Genomic DNA, 7,392 nt, shown 5'->3' with positions numbered 1-7,392 from the left:
GAAATGGTCTTACCCTTGTATTTCTTGTAGCAAAGTTTTTTTTTTTTTTTTTTGATTTGGTACCAGGGATTGAACTCAGGGGCACTTGACCACTGAGCCATATTCCCAGCCCCATTTTGTATTTTATGTAGAGACAGGGTCTCACTGAATTGCCTAGTGCCTTGCTTTTGCTGAAGCTGGCTTTGAACTTGCCATCCTCCTGCCTCAGCCTCCCAAGTTGCTGGGATTACAGGTGTGTGCCACTGTTCCCAGCTGCCAAGATGTTTCTGTTATTAAGGACCCAGATATCATGCTGTGCTTGAGTTCATATTCCAATTTACTGGCTTCATGACTTAGGTAGGTCACAAATCTATCTCAGCCTCAGTTTCCTCATTTGTAGGAAGTGGATAGTACCCAGCACTTTCCAAACAGGCTTATTTGTGTGGATTCATGGAGTTAATCTATGAGAAGAGCTCGGCAGAGTGTTTGGTGCAAAGTAAGCTTTCAGTACACTTAAGCTGTAATTCCTTGATGTGGGTCTGGCTTAGGGAATTGGTCCTGGATTTTCTCCTATCTGGGTGCCTTTATCTCCCATGTTGGTAGTCATTCAGAGTCCTCGTGGACTCAGCTACTTTGCTATAGTTTCCTGATTATCTCTGTGCGCGCACACACTCCCCCCGCCCCCCGACACACATGCTCATACCTTTCCATGATACATGCCAAACCCTTGTAGTGCACCTTGAAGGTACAAAAATTATCCTGATGGCATTGTTCTTGCAAGTGCTGACCACCAGTCCCTCTCCCAGGTGGTGCTGTGGTGCTCCCAATGCTTCAAGTTTGTATAACTAGGATTAGCCTTATTCCTTTTAGAAAGCAGAAGGTGATATGAGGGCCACTCTCACTGGAGGACATTTAACCAGAGGGGACAATCATCTGTGTCAAGAAGGAATAGGTGGGGGCTGGGGCTGTGGCTGTGGCTCAGTGGAAGAGCGCTCGCCTAGCATGTGCGTGGCCCTGGGTTCGATCCTCAGCACCACATAGAAATAAAGTTATTGTGTGCAACTACAACTAAAAAAATAAATAAATAAACATCCTTTTTAAATAAAGAATGAATAGGTGGATTGAAAGCTTATGACAGGTGCTGCAAGGTGTAGCTTCACCTCCCTCCCTCCCTCCTTTCCTCCTTTCCTCCCTTCCTCCCTTCCTTCCTTACTTCCTTTCTCTCTTCCCCAAACTGGTTGTGCCAAGTGGAGCTCTTCTGTGTGGTGATCCTGGAAATCAGACATTTTTTTTCTTCTATAACTGGGGTTATGAACCAGTTGAACCATTTATTCTACCAAAGGAACAACACAGGCGAGCTTCTTAGGAACTCCATGCTTGGTCCTATTATGCTGAACATGTCCTCCCCCAAAATATTCTTATGAGCTCTTCACCACGGTGGCAGCTGGAGTACCTCTGCTAAAATCTAAGCCAGGGGATCCCAGACATTGGGATTTTATTTCTCAGCTGAATAGGCAAAACACTATAAGAGAAAAAAACAAAACAAAACAAAACAAACAAACAAACAAAAAACCTCCAAATGTTTCTTAGTTAGAATGGACCCTGGTTACAAAAAAAGATTAACATAAGAAGAGGAAACAGGAGTTTATTAATATGTGTATTAAATATACGCTTGGGAAATACCCAGGAAATGACTGGCTCTCATGAAGTAGCTTTGAATGCCAGCTTATTTTGTAGCTTCAACACACATAGTAAAATTTTAGGGAAGTGAAAAGACAAAGGAAAAGGACTTGAGTCCTCTATGGGTGACAAGTTGGGAAAAGGCAAGGAAATGGCAGATAAAGGACAATTAGCAAAGCTTAGTACTGTCAGTTCCTCTGGGACCATCTCCAGGCCCATCAAGCTTTCTCAGAGGAGGAGGTGGGTAGAATATTTTTGTCTTTGTAAACCCACGTCCTGCTTTGAGGCAAATGCAGGGAGGCAAGAGAGCTTTCCTGTATCTGCTTTGTAATTGCCTTCAGCTCAATAATCCTTCATCTTTTGGAGAGACATATTCTGGTTTCCCACAACACAAAGCTGGAAGTTGTTAACTTTTATTTTTTTGTCAGTAAGGATATTAACAAAAAGAAGAAACAAATTCCCATTTAGGATCACCATTATTTCATAAAAGAAAGAACTCTTTTAACACCAAAAAGAGACAGACTAATATGGCAGGAATTTTCTTTAATGTGCATAAGCAGCCTTATGAAGAATTGATTCATGTCCCTATTTTTTAAAGCATATACCCAGAACTGGTAGAATATTAGTATAAGATAGCACCTGTCTATAGCCTGGTACTTGAGAATCATGACTTTTGAGTCTAAAAAAGCATAAAAAGAAAAATATGAGTGAGATGAAATGAATAAATTTGGACAAAATGATAGCCTCTTCTTCGTCTTGATGGTTACATTTTTGTGTCTCTAGTCCTCACACTTGATTAAAGCATTTCAGAATAACATACTTGAAATGGTGGAGGAAATGTGTTTTCCATTGATGAAAAGGCTCATGACTTTTCTTCTGTTTATAGCCCAGCGATTTGCTCCTAACTGGGTTGGCCTCTGCAGTTCCTACCCACAGAGTTCTTGCCCGCAGCCTGCTCGTGCCATTTGCATGCTAATCATTTCTGTAATTGATCTTCCCAGGTCTCTTCAAACCTTGTAGGAGGCAGTGGCCTGCTGCTCTAAAATTAACTAAGAATTGCAGAGTGGGGCCTTGCTGGTGGGGAGCTGGGTCACATGGGCATGTGGCGCCATCAGTCCCTCCACCCTTCTCTGCCCTGTGACCCCACATTGGACAATTCTGGTCAGTGTGCAGGCAAAAGAGCCTTTATTGTAACATAAAAAGCTCATGGTTCAGGTCAGAAAGAGTTTATTATTGCCAAAATGGAATAAGAGAAGTTTAATTATTTTTTCCCCTTGTGTAAGTAGCAAAGTAGTAGTGGTGCTAAGTGGCCAAGGTAACTGGTGCTAGGTCATGTACCTCCATTATGTGCCAGAAGAGTGTTCCTTCCACAATGGGTCACTAACATATGATGTGAAAGAAAGATTGGGAGAAAGAAACAGGGAAATTTTTCTTTAGTTTGGTCAAAGATCTGGATATTGGATACTGAAGCTTGACTGGAGAGCGATCGCTATATTTATTTTTGGATTATAGAGTGAAACAACTTAAAGAAACTGTAGACATTTCTTATTCTCACTATCTAGGTCTATTTTCTGTTGCTATAACAAAATATTGGAGGCTGGTAACTTATAAAGGAAAGATTTATTGTTAGTTCACAGTTTTGGAGGGGGAAGGTCATGTTGCCAAGCGTCTGCTCAGCTCTGGTGTGGGTCTCATGGCAGATGGCATCACAATGGTGGCAGCCTGTCTGAGTGCTGAGCAGCATGTGTGGAAGAGGGATTCTGGGGAGATCCCGGCTCCTTTCTAGCAAGTTGTTCTTATGGGAACTATTTTACTCCGTGAGCCCCCAAGACCTAATTATCTTCCACTAGGCCCCACCTCATAAAATTCCAGCATTTCTTAACATCACCACATTGGGGACCAAGGTTTCAGCACAGAAACCTTGGGGGACACACTCAAACCATATCCAAACCATAGCACAAACAACCCGATTCTCTGGAGTGGAAATACAAATTCAGAGAGGTTTAAAACTTGTCCAGGACCTCATCCTTGGAACAGGGTTCAGAGCTCCTCTGCTCAATATGATCCTATGATCATTTAAATTAAAATTAATGAAAATCAAAACATCCATTCCTCAGTCTCACTGGCCACATTTTAAGTGCTCAATGGCCCCATATAGACATAGTGGTCACCATACTGGACAGCACGGATATAGAACATTTTTATTGACAAAGTAAGTCCTATTTGACAGCTCTGCTCTAGAGACTCATGATCCAGCATTTTATTCATTACTGTAAGAAGGATTCCTTCCCTCTCACATGCACATTCTGTACCTGTAATTGTCGTACACAGTGGAAAAGGCACCTTCTGACATTAATTTAGAAAAGAAACCGAAGTTCTCCTATATCCTGCCATCCTGAGACAGTAGGAGGAACTTGAGTACGTTTGCTAGCCTTTCTAGTACTGGTCCTTAGCTGTAATCATTTCTGCCTTCATGCGGAATTACTGGAGCATGGTTTGGCACTGTGGTTGCCTTGACTTCAGGGTGCAACTTTTTCTTTACAGTTAATATTGATCGAACAGTGAATTCTTTACAAAACCCATACGGCTCCTTGAGGAAAAATTGGCCAAGGTGGTGTGGTGTCACAGATGTCTCAGGGCTTTAAATTAATGCTGTAAATCTCAGGATTATGGGGGAAGAGCTAGCGACTTTATTGAATGCCTCCCATCTGGCTGTGTTTCTGGAAGCTGCCTGACTGTCATGAGGAGTGGCAGGTACAAGATCAGAGGTTCAGGTATCAGAAAGTATTTAATAAAGAGTCAGTTTGGTATCTACGCTCAGGATCCCATTTTACATAGATTTTTCTTATTGAGATCCACCACAGGATATCCTGCTTTTGGAGAAATGGGACAGGACTAGTTTAGACAGCAGAACTCAGTTCAGCATGGGCCAGAGATGGGGTGGGGTGGGCTCTGGTGGGCATCATAGGTGGAGGGAGTTCTGACTCCCAGCAGGATGTGGCTGAGTCAGGGAAACTGTGTTCTGTTCTATGGTAGCTGGGGTGTTGCTACGGCTAGCTGGGTGTGGGCTGAGTCTTTGGGTGTTTGCTGATAGCAGTAGGAGAAACGACTGTTTTGCAAGTAACTGGGATGATAGAACCAGATTCTCCAAAACTGCCTTTATTCTGGTCTGTCATCCTTTAGAGAATGACCTATAGGGACATTTGATAGTATACTTTTTTTTCCCCTAGAGGAAGTGACATTGAGCAACTCAAACTGTGCTCCCTGTACCCATCAGCATCAACATCATGTGGGAGCTTGGTGGTGAAGGGTCCACAGCTCAAGCATTAAGATGATTTTAAAGTGAAAACACGATGGGTGTGGTGGCACACACCTGTCATCCTGGCAGTTTGGGAGACTGAGGCAGGAGGATTGCAAATTCAAAGCCAGCCTCAGCAATTTAGTGAGGCCTTAAGCAATTGAGTGAGATCCAACTCAAAATATAAAGTAAAAAAAAATGTAGAGGAGAAACAATTTGTTTAGGGGCTCACAGTTTCAGTGGTCTCTGTCCATAGACAGCCAGCTCCATTCCTGTGGGTTTGAGGTGAGGCTGAACATCATGGCAGGAGACTGTGGCAGAGGGAAGCAGCTCACATGGTGATTAGAAAGTACTGCTTGTTATAAAAGATATTCCCCAAAGCCATACTCCCAATGCTCTCCTTCTTCAGCCACATCCTACCTGCCTTCAGTTACCACCCAGTTAATCCCAAGGCTCTCTTAACCTAATCATTTCTTTTTTGAACCTTCTTGTATTGTCTTACACGTGAGCTTTTGGGGGAACACCTCCCATCCAAACCATAACACACTTGCACAAAAACCCTAGTAAAACCTTCTGTATTTTCCTACTGATGCCCCAATTACCCTCTTTTATTTCTGATATGTTGGTATATAAACTTTTACCTTTGTGTAGTCAGTGAGTAACTCCTAAGCAAATGTGGATAAACTGTCTTTTCTCCCCTTAATCTATTTTCAGATAATTTGCAGGACCCTATCACTGTTCTACCCGAAGTTGATAGAGGTCAATTTTATCCTTCCAACAGTGAACTTAGAATCTTAAACTCCACCTCATAGCTGTATAATAAGAATCAGCACTTAAACAAGGTCCTCTGGTGAATTGTGTGTATGTGTGTATATATATATATATATATATATATATATATATATATATATATAATGTATATTATAGTTGGAGAAGCAAAATGGGTTGGTTAACTTTCTTTGTGAGGGAACAGATCATAAAACTTTTAAGCTTTGTGAGTCGTGTGCTCTCTGAGGCAACATCTCAAAAATTCTACTGTAGTACAAACGCAGCCATAGACAGGTATGAATAAGTGTGGCTGCTTTTCAATAAAATTTTATTTATGGGCAACGAATTTGCATTTTACAAACTTTTCAAACTTTATGAATTGTTTGTTTTTAACCATTTAAAAATATTAACCAGTTAAAAAAAGTTTTTTCATTCATTAAATATTTTTCTCCTACCATCCTTAACTTGCAGACTAGATTTGGTTTATGCACTATAGTTTCCTGACCTCTGGTTTGGATCACTATTTATTTCCTAGCATTTTTCACTTTATGGAACACATGGAAAATGACATTGGTGGACTGATACTGGAACAGGCTTCCTGTGGTTAGAGTTGATGGGTTTTAAGCAGGTGAGGGCCTCTGGCTGGGGGCTGGGAGGCTCTGATCTATTCCAACTACCTCCATGTTGCAGATGAGGAAACTGAGATTGTTCACCATCAATTCCATGGCACGTTATAATGCCAGTCTTTTGAAGATCTTCATAAATGTTTTCTGTGTGGATGCATGAGGAGTGATTGCTGATAACTATCAGAGTTTGGAGATAAGTTGACTACTGTTCTAGTGCCTTTTCCTCTAAATAAAATCAGAAATCATGTATAAAAATATAAGTGGGTGGGGCTGGGGTTATGGCTCAGTGGTAGAGCGCTCGCCTCACACCAGCAAGCCCTGGGTTCGATCCTCAGCATCACATAAATAAATAAATAAAATAAAGTTATTAAAAAGTATATATATACATATATATAATTGGAGCTGGAATTTGTACTCTTGAGGCGAGAAGCCACTTTTGGACAGAAAGAGCCATCCTGAGCCCTCAGGTCCCATCTGTGGTAGACATTGGGGTTTTTCCTCAGTACTTCAGATTCATTCTCCCCAGGCTCACTGAGGATGGTGCCTCTCCAGACAGAGGTTAGGCAAAGCCATGTCACTTACCTTGGCCATTGAGTAGAAGTGACCCATCAAAGCATTTAGGATGTTCTGTAATTCTCAATGCTTTGCTTTGCAATCATGATACACGTTCTGGGATTGGGTGAAATGGCCTAGAGGATGAAAGACACATGGGAGAAAGAAGTCCTAGGGTCTAGTGATAAACTTCAAATTCTTCCAGTGAATCGTGAACTCCTAGGGACCATATCTTGGTCAACTTTAAATTCTTTGGAATTGGATTCTTTCAGGTGGTATTCTATTCCCCTCAAATTCATATGTTGGATTCTTAACCCACAGTACCTCTGATTATTTGGAATAGGGTCTTTACACAGGTTATCAAATGAAAGCTAGTTAATTAAGAGTGGGTCCCAATGCAATAGGATGAATGTCCTTTTAAAAAAAGGGAAATTGGACATGGACACACAGGGAGAATGATATATGAAGATGAAGGCAGAGGTTGGGGTG

The 7,392-nt window shown here is 41.6% G+C and overlaps 1 non-coding gene across 1 annotated transcript; it reads left to right on the top strand.

Moving 5' to 3' along the window:
* Positions 1-945: 945 nt before the first annotated feature.
* On the top strand, positions 946-1,018 carry Trnaa-agc (transfer RNA alanine (anticodon AGC)). Its single transcript has one exon. It is a non-coding gene; the product is annotated as a tRNA-Ala (tRNA).
* The last annotated feature ends 6,374 nt before the right edge of the window (positions 1,019-7,392 follow it).

This window comes from Callospermophilus lateralis, chromosome 14, assembly GCF_048772815.1.
Source record: "Callospermophilus lateralis isolate mCalLat2 chromosome 14, mCalLat2.hap1, whole genome shotgun sequence".
NCBI lineage: Eukaryota > Metazoa > Chordata > Mammalia > Rodentia > Sciuridae > Callospermophilus > Callospermophilus lateralis.
This window is presented reverse-complemented; position numbering and strand designations above follow the sequence as displayed.